Raw genomic sequence first — 20,115 nt, 5'->3', positions numbered from 1 at the left:
AACATCAGGCCTGGCCTTCCTTGATTTGTTCTAAATAAACACATGATGCTTCTTGTTTAAGATTTTGTCACCTTCTAAAATTTTTCATTAGCACAGTGTGTAGTACAACATTGTTTTACTAAAAATTGATGTTAGATTAATGGGACAGTCTTGAAATTAGATAATTAAGCTTCTTTTCTTTTTTTGAAGATGTTGCTATTATTGTTCCCTTTGTGGTTGGTTTTAATATTTTCATCATATAGCTCTCTGAAACTCTCTATAGCAAGCATGATTGAAGCATGACTTTTCTACCAGAAAGTGAATAGCCTAAAATGATTAGTATATCACCATTTATAAGTTCAAAATTCTGCGTATTCATCCTTCTTTCCCTTATCCTTCTCGATTTTTTTTTTTTAAGATTTTATTTACTTATTTGGGAGAGTGACAGAGCATGAATGAAGGGTAGGGGCAATGGGAGAGGGACAAGCAGATGCCCCGCTGAGCACTGAGCATGACGCAGGGCTCAATCCCAAGACCCCGAGATCATGACCTGACTCGAATTCAGACACTTAACCAACTGAACCACCCAGGTGCCCCATCCTTCTGGATTTTTAAAAGATTCTGTCACTACCTTAGTAGTGCTCTGTTCTGTGTAACTTGATTTTGTGTGATGTATATGTATGTGATGTATATTTTATTGATGACTTTCAATAAAAGTGATGTATATTTTATTGATGTGATGTATATTTTATTGATGACTTTCAAAATAATTATCATGCACTATTGAATATTTAATCATTAAGTTATAAAAATGATAACTCAAAATCTGATTTTACATACTTAATAAATTCCTATGAGTAGAAAATTCTCTGTGGTTTTCTATTTATAATTAATATACCAAGTAAAACTAATTAGAAGTATCTGAAGCCCCTAGCAAAACCTGTAATTAGACATATGATTCATAATTAACTGACTCTTTTCATTCTTACCTTTTCCTCTGTTTGAATTAATTATTTGTGTTCTTCCTTAGTGATACCTGTCCAAGACACTGACTGTAGTTCAGTGGTCACTGTTGGTGGCATTCTTAAATTCTTTGGTTTTTATAGGAACTTTGTTTTAATCTTCATTTAATAACATAAAAAATACTTGAATCTTATGCTGTGTAAGTGATCACATTGGAGATTTTGGCCCACATTATCAAATTATGCATTTATTTTATCAGAGGCTAAAGGCAAGAAAATAGAAATAGGCAATAGGCAGACTTGTTTACTTTTCCTACCTTGTACTTAAGGACCTAGATTTTTTTGCCAGTCTGATTATTGTTTTTGTATAGTTTTGATGGTATACCCACTGGCCTTGGATCATTGAATAGGATTGGTATTCATTATTTTGACAAAGAATTAATAGTACATTATAGATCTGCTATAAGTTAGGTAGTATTCTAGGCTTTGGGCATAAAGAGGCAGGGGTGATTATTCAGTATTTAACATTCACTACAACACAGGCACCGACCAATCAAGATGGCCATAGCACTGGATTCAGGGTCTTGAAGGACCCCTCCATCTTTTATACTGTATCGGGCTTTGATGCTTTTGTTGCTGAATTTTGGTGGTGGTGGTAAGACTGGGCCATGGAGTTCAGGGCAGTGACTTCTTACTAGATATTATTTTACAAGTATTTTAGTATTTCATCCATTAAGGCTGTGCTAGTGTGTACCAGCTGAATATTAACTCTGCCAAGAGGTGTTCAGTTCTTTGACTGTAAGAGTCAGAGTTAACCCAGTTTGAGAAGTACTTGATGGATGTATGTAGAAGGTACGTAGGGAAAGGATTGCACAAACCTTTTTTGGGAAAGCCAGTTAGTGAGCAGATTTTCACCGTAGTCAGATTGAGGAGGGGGTTCCTACCAAGCTGAGGGGAAAATATCATGTGCAAAGACATAGGAGCCTGAGAGAGCATTGTGGATTCAGAGATTAACAAGTAGGAGAGAAGGAAGATGATGATGTTTTTCTCTGACCCTGCTTTTTAAGCTGAATAAATATCTATTAAGATCACATTTGTATCTTTGAAATTGCTCCATTTTTGGTAGAGAACTGCTAGACTGCTTAGTTTCTTCTACTATATCTGAAGTATTTTAGGCATTAGGTAAGAAGGGAGAATAGGAATTTGTTATAGTTCGGGGCTGTACTAAACATGGATAGAGCAAGAGTGCAATTAAAACCTCTCTCTCGATTCACTGAGAGGCTTCTAATGAGCAAACACAAATTCAAACAGATTGAGGATGGTAGTTCTTTTAATGACATAAAACTGTTGCCTATGAGGCTTTTTGGCTGGCATTATGGAACTAATTTTGCTTAATGGCTATGGAGGCCTACAAATTCAGATGTGCAGAAAATGCAGTAAATTACTGGCCTGTCAGATTCCTGTTGCCTGTCATCTTTTATCTCAATAGCAGCTTTTGTTTCCAGACTGTCAGGAGCAAGTATGGGGACCCCTTCAAGGTTGTATTTGTATATGCTTGAATAATTCAATTCAGAGCCGTCTAAATATAGCAAATTGACAACAGTGAAATGATGTATCTTCTTATACTTGTGTAATTTAGGGACTACATGTATGGATCTCTCTTCTAATTTCTGAGAGCTCTTGAACTATGTCAAGTATTTATAGTGGTGTAAGTTCTGCTTTTATTGCCAGAGTTGATGACTCACACCTTTGAAATATAATGAAGTCACATGGACAGCAGAGAAAATATTTTCTCTGTGACTATTCAACTCTGAATGATTTGAAAGCATCCACTGTGTGCCAGGAATTGTGTGGAATACAAAGATGAAAGAAAACTGGCATTTTTCTGGGTATCAAATTACGTGATTTTCTCCTTCAAGCTATGTTTGGTAAAAATGACTGTCTTGATGGGGGTGTGTTGTGTGTGTGTGTGTGTGTGTGTGTGTGTGTGTAGTGTTACAACAAAGGGTGCAATAAAGGTTTGACTTTTTTTGTGAGCAGTTTGCTTCAAAGATGGTTTTGAAATGTGGTTTAAGTTTTTGGATGGCTTCATTTTTACATTTTCAATTAATGTTATTTTCTCTCTACTTTCTGTTACTCTGTATAATTAGAAAGGAGGAGTATTTTAAGTGAAATGTATATTTTATCCCAATATTAATTCAACAAGCATTTAGAGAGCATTTACTAGGCCCTAGGCATGGAGTGAACGGAATAGCAAAGGTTGCTATTCATAGAATAAAATTACTCAGTAAAAAGGAAAACAAAATAATCAAAAAGTAGTAACTTCCAGCCCTTTTGGTGTGGTTAATTTTATGAAAATAAAATTCAGATTCAGCCTTAAATGCACAGAATTTATATTTGGTTTTACAGAGTTTTGCTGTTGTTCACAAAAGTTATCTGAAAACTTAAGCAAGGCATGGACTGTCTCCTTTGAGTACTGATTACCTTAACCAGCATATTTCCATCTATGGATTTTGGTAACCTATTCCATATCATGGGTGGCCCAGCTACCTTAGCATCAAAGGACATTCTTTGCTGTTAATTAGCTAGAGGCAAATCTAGGGAAACAAAAAGACGGTGAGAATCCTTTCCATCACACATTGTCCCTTTTGTACCTTTATTAATTCCGCTTCCTGGAATATCACCTTGTCCTCTCTCTGTCCTTTAGCATCTTTTTTTTTTTTTTTTTTGAGTTTGGAGTCTTGTGGACATTTGTCTATCTAGCTGCCAGAAGTTAGGCGTTTCTAGATGTAGGCTTTGTTTTATTTTATAGGATTTGATCTCCTAGGCAACTCTCTTATTATATTCACAATTCCCCACATTGCCTAGTTTTAAGGTACTTGCAAATGTAAAACCATTGCTGTAGGATAGGTATTTAGCTTTTACAATTTAAATTTACAACCAATTTCTTATATAAGCAAGTGCTTGCTCCCTGCACCATTATGATCTTGCTCTGTGGTCTAAATGTTTTGTTTTTTTTTTAATTGTGGTAAAATATATGTAACATAGAATTTACCATCTTAGACATTTTAAAGTGCACAGATCATTGGGGTTATGTGGTAATCACAATGTTGTGCAACCAATCTCAAAAACTTTTTTTTATGTCTATTAACATCTTATTCAGAGGTTTTCCCAAAGGCTTAACGTGAACATTTCCCTCAGAGGTTACATTTTACCAGAAATTTCCAGTTACAACTTCGGGGATATTTATCTTTTACATTTTTGTGTGTATATCTGAACTGTGTTTCTTATTGGATTGTCTTTCTGAAGGTGTCATGTTTGTTGAATTGGGCATAATGGATGGTAGGAATTTGCATTAGTAGAGAAGGGAGGAGCTGCCCACAGGGGAGAAACTGCATAAACCTAGGTCTTCAGGACCAAAATAACAAGATACTTTTTCAGGAATGTTATGTAGATTCATTTGCTTATTTTGCTTACATGAATAGAGTAGAAGGAGATGAAGCTGAGAAAGTAGGAAATGACCCTTGATGCTGAGCTAGTCAAATATGAAGATTATCTGTGTCTCACTTTGGTCAATTGATTATTCTCAGGTAGAAGGGGCTCAGTGGAGAGTTGGAGGAGAGTGCACTTAACTCTTACTGCACCTTTCTTTTATTCTCAAATTACCCCAATAAAGGAAAGGGGCCAGTGTTGTGATAGGATATAAAGCACATTGAATTCAGGAGACAGTAGACCTGGAAGATTGTCATTTCTGGGCTTTAAGTTACCTTCTTTGTAACATGATGGGGAGGAAAGATGGTCTTAGCTGCCTTCCAGTTCTAATATACTGTGACACCGTGGCACACTTTAAGTCTCTGGGTTAGAACCACCACTAAGACCGGTTTCACCCATTTATGAATTGTTTAGTTCAGAGGGCAGCAAACTTTTTCTGTAAAGGGCGAGATAGTAAATATTTTAAGTTTTGTGACTACCGTCTCTGTTGCATTTTATTTTCTGTTTTTTCACAACTTTTTAAAAATGTAAAAGCCATTCTTTTTTTTTAATTTTTTTATTGTTATGTTAACCCCCATACATTACATCATTAGTTTTAGATGTAGTGTTCCATGATTCATTGTTTGTGCATAACACCCAGTGCTCCATGCAGAATGTGCCCTCTTTAATACCCATCACCAGGCTAACCCATCCTCCCACCCCCCTCCCCTCTAGAACCCTCAGTTTGTTTTTCAGAGTCCATCGTCTCTCATGGTTCGTCTACCCCTCCGATTTCCCCCGCTTCATTCTTCCCCTCCTGCTATCTTCTTCTTTTTTTTTTTCTTAACATATATTGCATTATTTGTTTCATAGGTACAGATCTGAGATTCAACAGTCTTGCACAATTCACAGCGTGTAAAAGCCATTCTTAGCTCAAGGGCCAGACAAAAACAGGCATGGGCTGGATTTGGTCTCCAGGCTGTAGGTTGACCCTTAATTTAGTTGATTGGGGGCAGTTATTACTTAAGATTTCTAGAATTTAGAAATCAAGACCAGCTTGGTGATAGTGTTTTCCATCTATTTTTATGGACTTTTTATATGTTATATTTTCTAAGGGTCAGGAAGGTAGTATGTATTAAGAATTCTCCATTCTTTTTCTTACAGTCTAAATAATCTTGTGGTTCAGATTATGTCCTTTATTTCTTTTTTTTCCACCGTGCAATATTTATTTAAATTGCAAACTTTTCAGCACAGAGGAAGTCACCAAATCTGTCATTGCATGGGGTACAACACAAACTATGTCCTTTATTTCTAAGTGCCTTGAAAACTCTATAATATCTTAGATATTTTACTCATCTTTATTGTCTGTATTCTGATTAACACACATATATTTCCTGTGTTATATCCTTAATGTCTAAGGCTATTTTACTCATATTTACTAGCTATTCTCTGATAAACACACATTGTTCTAGTACTCTTAATGGTTATTAGTATAAATAATGTAATTTATTTGTATCTTATTTCAAACTATGAACAGTTTAATGCATTTTAGATACAACATATAAGTTCAAACATCAGACCTGAGAAAGCAACATATTATACAATTGTAACTAAACATAGTGATTTAATCTCTGTGCCGTTGCTTGAAAATCATTTCTGGATTAGACTCTCCTATATGTTCTTGCAAGTGTTTATCTCAGATCTTTTTATCATGAGAAGTTAGTGCATTTTTTGATTTTTATTTTTGATTTGATTTGATTTTTTAGGGAGGTAGAGGGAGAGAGAGAGAATCTTAAGCAGGCTCCATGTGCAGCATGGTGGGGCTTGATTTCACGACCCTGAGATCATGACCTGAGCCAAAATCAAGAATCAGATGCTTAACTGATTGAGCCACCCAGAGGCCCCTAGTTTTTTATTTTTAACTCCAGTCCCCACTGTCTTGAACTGCCATGCTTATTGCTAAAACAAGTATTTTCTGTGTTATATCCTTTCTTGTTGAATAAAACTTGTTAGTTATATGCCTCAGTTGTTTTTATTTGACTAACCTAATACTTTTTGTTCTCTTTGCTTATTAGTACTTTGTCTTCATTGTCACATTTATTTCTTTGTGTTTCACTTATATTTTTCTACAATTTCTTAGTTGAAGTTTTAGACACTTTAGCCATTTTTATAGTTGTGAAAAACCTTTAATCCTTTAACTAAATGCTCAAAATTCATAAAATTTTTAATGATGCATATAATGATGCATATGATATAAACACCTTCATATAATTCAGAATATATGAATTCAAAACACCGGATACATGTTTATGTTGTAGATGATACATGTTCAGTAGTAGAAATTTTAAGCTTATTTTCAGAAAGATTGGGTCAACAAATAATCACTAATGTAAATAGTTCTTAAAAGTAATTGTGACCTACCTGTTATTTGCCAATGTAAGGATTATTAAAAAACGGTGTGGTTTGTAGATTGTTGGTGCTTTTACTGGCTACAGTGACCACTTGAAAGCAGATCTAGCTGAACCATGGGGAAACAGACCCAGTGCAGAAGCATACCTCTGCTGTGTAGGATGCTGTTTGGACATGGAGGCATGCAATAAATACTGAAAGAATAAATTAATAAAACCTCAGACTCATTCTAGGATCAAGCTCTGGTTCTCAATAAAATGCTGTTAAACATAAAGTTTCTTTAAGCCTCTTTGCAGTCAATTCTTTCACATGACCTTCAGCTCCTGTAACAACTGATCTGCCTTCTGTCACTATAGATTATACATATACAGAAAAATTGAGCAGACAGTACATAGAGTTCCCGTATATGCCCCTCACACAGTTTCCCCTATCAATCCTTAAGCATTTTTGATATTTAATTTTAATTATTTCTTATTCTGATTTATTAACTAATCATTTGGACATTTAGTTTGTTATTTCCATTTCTTTGCAGTCATAAATGGGCTATGATCTAGGTCTTTGGATTTTTTATTATTTAGGACAGATTTCTGGAAGAGAAGTTACTAGGTCAGAGGGTTTGAACTTTTTACGGCTCTTGTGTATTGCTTTCCAAAGAGTTTACCAATTTATACTACCATGAGCAGTGTGCAAAGATGCCCATTGTGTTGCATTATTCTATTATTGTAATATTTATTATATTACATTGTCATTTGTAGCTGTCAGTATAATTTAGAATATGCTGTAGTAACAAAGACTCCCCCAAATCTCATGGTTTAATGCAACAAATTTTATTTTTTACAACAAAGCTCATGTTAATGTCAAACACATATCAGCAGGTGGTATTCTCTCTTTGGAGTTATTTAGTGTATCAGCCTGATCAAAGCTGCTTTGGTTACTTGTTTCCATAATTACTGTAGTGGGTAGGTCTTCCAGTTGTGTACTGGTTCCTAAAGCTTATTCCTGCTGATGTTTCATATCATGTTTACGTACGTCTTAGTGACTAAAGCAAGTCATGTAGCCACACCTAAGTTGAAACAAGGGCAGTGAAGTGCAATCCTACTGTGAGTCTGGGAAGGAGAACTGGGACAGCACTAATGACTAGCATCTTACTTAAACAACTCTAATTTCACTGATAGAAGATGATATCTCATTTTAATTAGATTTTCTTTGCCAATGTAGGTAAACATTTTCATAGATAAACATTTTCATAGTTTTTTAGCCAGTTTTATTTAACCTTTCCTTTTACTTAAGCTTTATAAACATATACTGTTGTTTTCCAGATTTTTGAATTCTGTTTTTTTGTTTGTTTGTTTGTTTTTGGTGAGAATGGGCAGTCATGATGGTGGGATTATTATAGGGAGTACAGACTTTTAGAAAATGCCTTTTCTTTTGAAACTTGAACTGGTGAAAGAAAAGTATCTTTCTTGGATTGATCTTCCCCTCATTCTCCCCCCCCCCATTAGTATAGTATATGTTTTGTTAAGTTTAATTAAAGGCAATAGAGGGACACCTGGGTGGCTCAGTTGGTTAAGCATCTGCCTTCGGCTCAGGTCATGATCCTTGGGTCCTGGGATCAAGTCCCACATCAGGCTCCTTGCTCAGCGGGGAGCCTGCTTCTCCCTCTGCCTGCTGCTTCCCCTGCTTGTGCTCTCTCTCTCTATGACAAATAAATAAAATCTTAAAAAAAAAAAAGGCAATAGAGAGTCTGGCAGAATTAAGATTCTTGACATTCTATAGATCTGTAAAACACAACTTGAACACAAAAGTTCAGTGAGTAAATGATCAAGTTAGGGTTCTACTGAAAAAATTAAGTTCCCTACTCAGATTTACTTATATTGACCATGTCTTCTTCTTTTTCTTTTTCCTCTTCTTCTTCTTTTTTTTTTTTTTTTTAATTCAGGTATCTGCCTGAACTGGAACTTACGCTGTAAACATTTCTTTGTGGATTCATCTAAAAACCTGAGGTGAGATATTTTTTGAATTCTTTTGCCTTATAAAATATATTTTATAATGAGAAAGAATTATTTTTGAAAAATTTAAGGCAGTGCCAGCTGTCTTTTCCTCTGAGACTTTAATAGGTAAATATTATTTATTATAAAGCTACATATATAGCATGCTTACTTTTAGTTTGGTAGGACATTTGATTGAAGGAAATGAAGCTGGTTCTAGCGATTATAGTAGTTTTGAGTGAATTTTTCCATTGTAATTCCAAAGGAATTTTTCTTTTATACTCAAAGATAGAGTTCACACTGCTGCTCTGACACACATTTGAGAATGATATTGACATTCTAATCTGATATTCCTGAAGACAGATCCTTAATTTGTTAAGTCATAGATTTCAGCAACTGGTAACTATTTTAGTAAGTCAGTTATTAGGAGTTTTCTTCACTCTATTCTCCTGGACTTGATTATTTTCTGTAGTTACCTCTGTTTGGGGGGCTTATAAAATAAGAACATATCCTTTAATATGTTAGTAGTTGGTTTTTATAGAAAGAAAGTTTCCATAATAGCATTTTACTCTAAAGATAGGCTCATAGCCCTTTCTCTTTTCTGACATGTCTGGGCTCCAGTTCTCTTCATCTTTTAATTTTTTAAGCAACCAGTCTGTCATCTGGTCTTTCCACCTCGAATCCAGCTACTCTCTAAGCCATTCTTGTCACAGTCATGAGATTGCTTTTCTAAAAGATGAATGTTGTCATGTCAGTCCAAAACTCAGAATCCTTCAATGCCTTTACATTGCTTAAAGGATATTTTACAAACTCCTTTACAGAGCAGTAGAATCTCTTTACCCAGTTTTCCATCTCACTAGTGCTCTAGGAATGTTATGAACTAACATTTTTTAAAAAACAGCTTTATTGAGAAATACCTTACATACCTTAAAATTTACCCATTTATTTAAAGTGTACAATTCAATGGTTTTTTTAATTGTAGTTATGGAGTTGTACAGCTGTCACCACAATCTAATTTTAGAATATTTTCATCACTGCAGGGGTGCCTGGGTGGCTCAGTCAGTTGGGCATCCAGCTCTTGATCTCCGCTTGGGTCTTGATCTCGGGGTGTTGGGTTCAGGCCCCGTGTTGGGATCTGTGCTGGGTGTGGAGCTTACTTAAAAAAAAAAAAATTAAAAAAAAAATAGAATAGTTTCATCACTCCAAAGAGATTTTGGCATGTGTTAGCAGTTACCACTCATTCCTCCCTCCACTCAGTTCCTGTCAGGTACTAATCTACTTTCTGTCTCTATAGATCTGCCTATTCTGGATATTTCATATAAATGAAATTGTACAATATGCAGTCTTTTGTGACTTATTTTTTCTACTTAGCATAAAGTTATCAAGGTTTATCCATGTTTTTGCATGATCCGTACTTCGTTCCTTTTCATGACTGAATAACATTCCATTTTGAGTGTCAGGTCAGATGACCTGGCGATAGAGAGACCTGAACTTCCAGGTGTCAGTGTAGCTAATTAAAAACAGTGATCCAGCATAAAAGTAACAGTTGAGCCTTTATTCACTTACTAAGATAGTATAAGCAAGAGGTTAAACCTCAGAAAGTGCAGTTGTCCCACTCAGGTGGATCAGTACAGAGTGGGAGGTGGATTGTTTCACTGCAGTTTTATGGACCCAGGTCTGGTTCAAAAGTGAGGTAGAAGGGCTTGGGATCAAAAAGCACGGAGTCAGAGTAGATAAAAAGTATCTTCAGTGTTTCCTCCCTGATGAGAGGGCCTCAGCAGAGGTGCATGAGGAAAGGCCTCAGCTCAAGGCCACAGATAGACTTCTGAATGAGGTCTAGGGCCTGGGCTGGGAATGTAGCTATGCTTAAGAACATGCTCAGCCAGGGGAGCCTGAGTTCCTGACTACAGCTCTCTTCAGAGACTGCAGTGTACTGGCTGTGTACCCAGTCTGAGGTGGGTAGGACGGCTTTCCCATGTGAGGCCTGCCAGGTAAAGTCTTTGTAATTGCTTATAGTCAGGCTGGAAAACTACACACAGAGATTTTAAGTTTTTGGTCAGGAGCCAGACTCTTCAATACACACACACACACCCACACACACACACCCATATTTTGCTTATCCATTCATCAATTGGTGGACATTTGGGTTGTTTCTGCATTCCTCCCTCCCCTCCCCCCACACACATTTTGGCTATTCTAAGCTTTTTGCTATGAACTTGTGTGTGTAAGTTTTTGTGTGCATATGGTTTCATGTCTTTTAGGTGTATACCTAAAAGTGTAATTTGCTGGGTCATTTGGTAGCTCCACGTTTAACAATTTGTGGAACTGCCAAATGGTTTTCCAAAGAGACCGTATCATTTTACATTTCCACCAGCAATGTGTGGGGATTCCAGGTTTTCCATATCCTCACCTACATTTGTTACTATCTTTTTTTTTTTTTTTAAGTTATAGCCATTCTAGTGAATGGGAAGTTGTATTTCATTGTGGTTTTGATTTCTATTTCCCTAGTGAGTAATGGTGTTGAATATCTTTTCATGTGCTTATTGGCCACTTATATATCTTTTTTGGAGAAATGTCTATTTGAATCCTTTGCCCATTTAAAAATTATATTACCCTTTTATTGTAAGAGTTTTTTAGGTATTCTGGATACAAGTCACTTATAAAATACATGATTTACAAATATTTTCTCCCAAACTGTGAGTTGTCTTTTTACTTTCTTGATACTGTCTTTGAAGCACAAATTGTTTTTAATTTTATCTATTTTTCTTTTGTTGTTTGTGCTTTGGGTGTTATATCTAAGAAACCATTGCCTGACTCAAGTTCATGAAGATTTACTCATATTTTCTTCTAAGTATGAGCTCTTAAATTTAGGTCTGTGATTCATCTTGAGTTAACTTTTTGGGGGGGTGGTGGAGGGAGAGGGAGAGAGAGAGAATCCCAAGCAGACTCCATGCCCAGCGTGAAGCCTGATGTTGGGCTCAAGTCTCATGACCTGATACCATGACCTGAGCTGAAGTCGAGTCAGATGCTTAACCAACTGAGACACCCAGGTGCCCCTTTTTTGAGTTAATTTTTGTGTATGGTTTTAGGTAGAGGTTCAGCTTCATGCTTTTGCATTCAGATATCCAGTTGTCACAGACCATTGAATTATCTTGGCACCCTCGAAGAATATCAGTTGACCGTAAATGTAAGGTTTTGTTTCTGGACTTTCAATTCTATTCCAATAATTTATACATCTCTCCTTATGCCAGGAAGTTTTGAAATCATAAAATGTGAGTTCTCCAACTTTGTGCTTCCTATTCAAGATTGTTTTGGCTCTTCTGGATCCCTTGCATTTCCATATGAATTTTAGAATCAGCTTGTCAGTTTCTACCAAGAAAATCCAGCTGGGATTTTGATGGGGATTGTGTTGAATTTGTATTATGAATCTGTAAATCAGGTTGGAGATTTTATAATAGTATATTCTCCAATCTGTGAACATGGAGGTCTTTCCATTTATTTATGTGTTCTTTAATTTCTTTCAATGATGTTTTATAGTTTTTAGTGTATGTCTCCTACTTTTGCTAAATTTGTTCTTAAGCCCTTTATTTTTTGGATACTATTGTAAGTGAAATTGTTTTCTTTCATTTTTGGATTGTTCATTGCTGGTGTATGGAAATATAATTGATTTTTGTATCATGCAAACTCACAGAACTATTAGTTCAATTAGTAGTTCTAAGTTGTTAATATATTAGTGAGAATTTTTTATATATAAAATTATGTCATCTATAAATGGTGATAGTTTTATTTCTTCCTTTCCAATCTGGATGCCTTTTATGTCTTTTTCTTACTTAAGCATCCTAGCTAAAACCTTCATTACAATGTTAAATAGAAGTGATGCGAATAGACATCCTTGTCTTATTCCTGATCTTAGGGGGAAAGCTCTCAGTCTTTCAGCATTACCTGTGGGTTTTTTTTATAACTGTCCTTTATCAGGTTGAGGAAGTTTCCTTTTATTCCTAGTTTGTTGACTGTTTTTGCCATGAAGGAGTTAACATTTATTGAGACTTCTATGTATGCCAGGCCCTGTGCTCAGTGCTTTATATATAGTATCTAATTTTCATTATAGTCCTGTGAGATAGAGACTGTTATTTTATCTTCATTCAGCTGGTAAGTGGTAGAATCAGATTACTGTTTTCAAAACTTGTGTGCTCAACCATTATCCATTAAATTCCCTGTACAAACTATGTTGATTTATACATGTGCTTTGTCCATGTTGGTTTCCTCCTCCTTAAAATGCATCCTCCCTCTCTTTCCCCATTACAAACCTACCATAGTACTTTGTACCTGTCACTATCATAGTACTTTTTCCCTGTGTTGTGATTGTTTGCATGTATTTCTCTCATTTTAGAATCTGTGCTTGAAGTCAGGGACTTTGTCATATTTATTTTTGAATTTCCAGTACGTAGTAGAGAGACAGGAAAGAGATAAGTCACAGAAGCCAAGGGATTAGAGTTTCAGGAGGGTGGAAGCAGCCAGCAGTGTCAGGTACTGCAGAGAGATGAAGTAAAATAAGGGTCACAAAATGCCTATAGGTTTCATCTTTTAGTGATTTCAGCAAGAGTATTTTTTTTAGTAGCAGTGGGGACTGAAGCAAGATTGTGGTAGGTTGATCAGTGAATGGGAGATGAAGAGACTGCCTCAAGTAGAGACTGTCCCCACTGTTGTGAGAGTTTAACTGTGAAGGGGAAGAATGAGTTTAGGGTCCTACATAGAAGGGAATGTAAGGTACTTTTTTTAAAAGGGGAGGGGCTTGAACGTGCATATATACAGAGGTGGTAGGAGAAAGGACAAGTTAAGAGCAAGCTTGTGGAAGTAGAGAGAGGACTAAAAGAGGGAATAGGCTTTCCTGTAGAGACAGGAGATTGCCTCAGAACACAAGATTTGCCTGGAGTGGCCTCTTTCTTCTGAGGGAAGGAAGTACCCATGGATGTAGTCAGAGGTAAATATGTGGGTGTGAATTAGGAAATATAGGGTGTTCCCTCATTTCCCTGGAGTAGAAAACGAAGTTGTTGGCTTTGGGTTATTGTGGTTGTTGATGTTCTACAAGTAGGCAACAGGGGTGAGATGTGGAGTTTGAGGGTAGTGATGAAGGTTTAGAATATCTGCTGTAAGGCGTGGGAGAGATTGCTTACCAGAAACATAAATGTTGTTTGAGGGCCTCTTTCTCCTCTGTCTTCATGGAAATTACCAAAACAAGTATATGGTCAGAAATAATCCAGATGGTACAAAAGGATTTACAGTGAAAAGTAAGTCTTCCCTTCACTTTTGATCCCCTGTTGCTATTTTCAGAAGGAAGCACCGTTTACAGTTTATTTACTTTCAGATTGTTTTTGCAGATATAAATATATATGGAATTTATTTTAATCCATGAGAACTTACTGTTTTACTTCTTTTTCTTTTCTTTTTTTTTTTTTTTAAGATTTTATTTATTTATTTGACAGAGAGAGACAAAGCAAGAGAAGGAACACAAGCAGGGGGAGTGGGAGAGGGAGAAGCAGGCTCCCCGCTGAGCAGGGAGCCCGATGCGGGGCTCGACCCTGGGATCATGACCTGAGCCGAAGGCAGACGCTTAACGACTGAGCCACCCAGGTGCCCCTACTTCTTGCTTTTTCAGTGTACTTCTGTATCTTGTAGATCTTTCCATATACTTAGATCTACTTCATTCATGTTTACAGCTGCAGGATATTTTGTATATGAATATTGTATCAATTATGTAACCTGCATTTCAATGGATTGCAGTGTTTACTCCCATAAAAGTCATGTTGAATGAATAAATTCTACCTTTAAAAAGTAGAAAATCATTATAATACCTTAATTCTTTGCCTTAATTTTGGATTTATTCTGTACATACACACATTGAACAAGCTGATAATATGTATATACCAAAACTGAATTGTCTTTAAAATATAAAGATATCTTAAATATTCAGGGACACCTGGGGTGGCTCAGTTGTTAAGCATCTGCCTTCGGCTCAGGTCATGATCCCAGGGTCCTGGGATCGAGCCCCACATCGGGCTCCCTGCTCAGCGGGAAGCCTGCTTCTCCCTCTCCCACTCCCCCTGCTGTGTTCCCTCTCTCACTGTGTCTCTCTCTGTCAAATAAATAAATAAAATCTTTAAAAAAAAAAAGATATCTTAAATATTCAAAAGTGATACCCTTACTTATCATGGTCAATTTATTTCTGGGATTGAGTGATAAGTATCTTGTTTTTAGGCGTTTGCTGTTTTATACACTGATGTGAGAAACATTCCTGTATGTTACTCTTGTACATGTGGGAGAGATTCTCCTGTACATATACCTATGAATGGAATTGCTGGGTCATAGGGAAGTAAATCGTAAATTTAAAGAGATAATACAAAATTTATTTCCAGAGTGATTGGAAATAAATCACTATCACCATTGTATAAGAGATCCTGTTTTATAGTCTCTTCAATAGAGTTTTCAGACTTTTAAATTTTGCTAGTTAAATGATCTAAAATAAAATAGTATTTAATTGTGATCTTAAAAAACTAAAAATTGAGGTATAATTTTCAATTTTATGGTAAAATGCATAGATCTTCTACAGTTTAATGAGTTTTGACAAATGCATTTACCTACGTAATCCACACCCGTATAACATGTAAAACATTTTTATTACTCTTTAAGTTCCTTAAGGCTTCTTCCTTGACATTCTGTCCTCTCACTAGAGCAAACCACTTTTCTGATTTCTGTCACTTTATTTTTTTTTAAAGAAAATCATCTGGGGGCGCCTGGGTGGCTCAGCCGTTAAGCGTCTGCCTTCGGCTCAGGTCATGATCCCAGGGTCCTGGGATCGAGCCCCGCATTGGGCTCCTGGCTCCACGGGAAGCCTGCTTCTCCCTCTCCCACTCCTCCTGCTTGTGTTCCCTCTCTTGCTGTCTCTCTCTCTGTCAATTAAATAAATAAAATTAAAAAAAAAAATTAATCGGTTCTCATCTCACCAACTTCTTTCTTACCATTCTTTTTTAATTTTTTAAAAAGTTGTAAAAAATAACACAAATTTATTATCTTAACCATTTTTAAGTATACAGTTCAGTGGTATTAAGCACTTTAAGAATGTTGTGCATTGGTTACCATCATCCATCCCCATAACTTTTTTCATCTTGTAAAATAAACTCTATATGCAATAAACAATAAATCCCCATTTTCCTCTTCCCCTAGTCCCTGGCAACTACCAGAACTACTTTCTGTCTTTATGATGATTTTCACTTCTCTCAGTACCTCTTGTGAGTAGAATCATACAGTATTTGTCTTTTGTAACTGGCTTTTTCATTTAGCGTCATGTCCTCAAGTTTCATCCATGTTGTAGCGAATGGCACAATATTCTTCCTTTTTGAGGTTGAATGATACTCCATTGTACGTATATGCCACATTTTGCTTATGCATTCATCTGTCAATGGATACTTGGTTGCTGCCATGTTTTAGCTATTGTGAAAAATGCTTCTGTGAACAAGGGGTACAAATATCTCTTTGAGACCCTGCTTTCAATTCTTTTGGATATCTACCCAGAAGTGAAATTGCTGGATCATATAGTAATTCTATTTTTAATTTTTGAGGAACTACCATGCTGTTTTAAATAGCAGTGGTACTTGTAACATTCCCCCAACAGTGCACAGGTCCAATTTCTCCACATCCTCATCAGCACTTGTTGTTTTTCTGGTGTGTGTGTGTGTATGTGTGAGTTTGTGTGTTTTAATACTAGCCATCCGACTGGATATGAGGTGATATCTCATTGTAGTTTTGATATGCATTTCCCTAGTGATCAGTGATGTTGAACATCTTTTCATGTGCTTACTGGCCATTCATATATCTTCTTGGAGAAATATCTATTCAAGTCCTTTGCCCATTTTTGAATTGGTTGGTTTTGTTATTGTTGAGTTTTAGGAGTTCTATTTTCTGGCTATTAATCCCTTATCAGATATATGATTTGCAACTATTTTCTCCTATGTTGTGGCCGCCTTTTTTACTCTGTGGATAGTGTCTTTTGATGTGCAAGGTTTAAAAATTTTCGTGAGGTCCAGTTTGTCTTTACTTTTGTTACCTGTGCTTTTAGTATTATATCCAAGAAATCACTGCCAAATCCAATGTCATAAAGCTTCTGTCCTATGTTTTCTTCTAAGAGCTTTATTGTTTTAGGTCTTACATTTAGATATTTGATCCATTTTGAATTAAGTTTTGTACATGTTGTTAGGTAAGGGTCCAGCATGTGGATACCCAGTTTTCCCAGCACCACTGTTGAAAAGACTTTCTTGTTCTCATTTATTACTTTGATGACTTTGTCAGAAATCAGTTGGCTATTATGTGTATGTCTATTTCTGAGCTTTGTCTTCTGTTTTATTGACATTTTTTCTCTTTGCTGATACTATGCTATATCGATTACAGTAGTTTAATAGTAAGTTTTGAAGTGAAATGGTGGAAGTTCTCCAATTTTGTTCTTCTGAAGATTTGTTTTGACTCTTCTGGGTCCTTTGTATATTCATATACGGTTTAGAATCCACTTCTCCATAGGGATTTTAGGGCTAGCTTTTCATTTTTTACAAAAACATCCGTAGATTTTACTTGACACCGTGTTCACTCCACAGATCAATTTGGAGAGAATAGACATCTTAATATTGTAAACATGATATCTTTCTCCATTTATTTAGATCATCTGTAATTTCTCAAGAGCCATAATTTTTATTTTCTTTTTCAGTGTACAAATTTTGCACTTTGATTTTTTAAAGCTATTATGACTATTATGACATTTTAACAGTATTTCATTTCCACTGTTCATTACTAGTATGTAGAAATATAATTGAATTTTGTATATTGGCCTTTGTTAGTTCTAGTAGCTTTGTGGGGGTTTTTTGTTTTGTTTTGTTTATTTTGATTCTCTAGGCTTTGTTATGTAATTATGATGTGTATGTAAGTAAAGACAGTTTTACTTCTTCCTATCAACCTGTATTTCTTTTCCTTGCCTCATTTTACTGACTAGAACCTCCAGTACAGTATTGAATAGAAGTTGTGAGAGCAGATGTCCTTGGTTTGTTCCTGAATTTAGGAAGAAAGTTTTCAGACTTTTACCATGAAGTTGTTATCCTCAGGTTGAAGAGCCCTTTCTATTCTTCATTTGCTGAAAGGTTTTTTTTTTTTTTTCTTTTAATCATAAACGGATGATACTGGATTCTGATTGTGGTGTTAAAATGATTTTTTTTTTAAAGGATTTTTAAAAAGGGGTTATAATCATGACTCATACAGATATAAAATGAACACTTGTCAAATGTTTAACTCACTAGTTAATGAGGAAACTGGTAAGATGTTAAAGTCAGTTCAAAGGCAAATTTGAAGAGTCACTCATTTGTATGCAGTAAAGGAATGCTGAAATGAATTTTTCAAATGGATGCAAAAACTGATCTATCCATTGGGCAATTAAACTTGTAATCCACTGGACACAACTAATTAGCTCTTTTAAGCTCAAGAATAGTTCACATTATTATCAGTTTTCTACAGTTTTTAAATTTAAAAATTGCCCAAAGGCAATGAAAGGTAGAGGTAATGAATGTCTAAGCTAGAGAGAAATGTAGGTAGTCTGTTTTCAAAGCTTTTTATTGTTTTTTACTGACAAAGAGTTTTGCTTTGAATTTCTATGATCTCCAGTGATGTTGAACATTGTTCATACATTTATTGGTTATATGCATATGTTCTGATGTCAAATGCCTCTTCAGTCTCTCTTGTCCATTTTTCTGGCCATGTTTTGGGTGTGTGTGTTATTGCTTTATATGTTCTTGATAATAATGCATAATAAGTTGGGTGTATCGTGAATACTTTCTATTTTATAATTTGTATTTTCACTTCCTTTAAGGTATTTTTTGAACAGTTCTTATTAATTTTAGTACAGACTTCCCTTGTCTTGTTTAAGAAATCTTTCCTTATCCTGAGGTTAAAAGATACTCATCTTTTCTACTAAGGTTTTTTAAGTTTTTGACATTTAAGGCCTTGATCCATCTGGTGTGATAGGTTTTCATATGGTATGATGTTAGGATCAAACTTGACCTTTTTTTTTTTTAAACATAGATGTGATGGCTAAATGTTTGTGTCTCCCCAGACTTTTTTTTTTTTTAAAGATTTTATTTATTTATTTGACAGAGACAGCGAGAGAGGGAACACAAGCAGGGGGAGTGGGAGAGGGAGAAGCAGGCTTCCCGCGGAGCAGGGAGCCCGATGGGGGCTCGATCCCAGGACCCTGGGATCATGACCTGAGCCAAAGGCAGACGCTTAACTGACTGAGCCCTCAGGCGCCCCTCCCCAGAGTTTCTATGTTGAAGCCCCAGTGTGTTGGTATTTGGGATGGGGCCTTTGCGAAGTAATTAGCGTTAGATGAAGTTGTGAAGGTGGGGCCCTGGTCTGATGGAAACAGTGCCTTGATAAAAAGAGATGTTAGAGAACATGCTCTTTTTCTCTCCTCTCTCTGTGAGGACACAGCCAGAAGGTGGCCACCTGCAAGCCAGAAAGAGAGCTCTCACCAGAACCTGACCGTGCCGGCACCCTCATGTCTAGCCTCTAGAACTGTGAGAAAATATTTCTGTTGTGTAAGCCACCCAGTTTATGGCATTTTGTTATGGCAGCTTGAATACTTGATATTTTCCTTTGTCAGATACTGCTTATGTGGGGAGGATTAGGTTTAATATTAGTTCCAATGATGTCAGGGGCAGGAGTTGGAGAGCCCCAGGCACTGCAGAGCTTGAATCAGTCACTCCTCACCCCATACCATATAACTTTAGGTCACTTCTTTACCTGTTTCTCTTGAGGAAGAAGTTGCCTTTAGGACAAGGCACTGCTGTGATTACTGGTGCTCAGCGCAAGGGCTTGTGTTACAGGAGAAGGTGATGGAAAGAAACAGCCAGGGAACGTTCTTTTCCTGAGGATCTGAGGTCTGAGTAATGCATGTATGGGGCCAGGTTGTGTGCACGTAGGTGCTGGGGCACAAGAAAAGCAAAAACCAGAACTCAGTAGTTCTTTTTCTGTTTTGTTATCCCACAGCCTTGGTGAGCTGCCTCGTGCTGCAGGCCAAAGCCACCATTCCACACATACCAGTTGGAAAGGGGTCCTAGTGCCCCCAGGTGTTTCTCATCGTTCTTTCCAGTTTTTCTGTGTACCTTCCCCAAGGGCCGATCTCCTGAGATGGGGTCAGTAGTTTTGCTAATTCAGCATCTTGGCAGGAATTGGAGCCAGCAGAAAATTTTTCTTAGCTTTCTTAGACTTCCTTT

The 20,115-nt window shown here is 36.4% G+C and overlaps 1 protein-coding gene across 8 annotated transcripts in view; it reads left to right on the top strand.

The window, feature by feature from the left end:
- The window catches only part of PEAK1 (pseudopodium enriched atypical kinase 1), a 328,704-nt gene that overhangs the window by 39,916 nt on the left and 268,673 nt on the right, over positions 1-20,115 (top strand). For all 8 annotated transcript variants that reach the window (XR_013450387.1, XM_078079051.1, XM_078079050.1 and 5 more), the window contains one exon: positions 8,761-8,824. The gene's annotated coding sequence lies outside the window, so the exon portion shown is untranslated. The remainder of the gene's footprint in view (positions 1-8,760; positions 8,825-20,115) is intronic.

This window comes from Halichoerus grypus, chromosome 8 (assembly GCF_964656455.1).
Source record: "Halichoerus grypus chromosome 8, mHalGry1.hap1.1, whole genome shotgun sequence".
NCBI lineage: Eukaryota > Metazoa > Chordata > Mammalia > Carnivora > Phocidae > Halichoerus > Halichoerus grypus.
The sequence above is the reverse complement of the archived record's forward strand: the minus strand, read 5'-3'. Positions and strand labels throughout refer to the sequence as shown.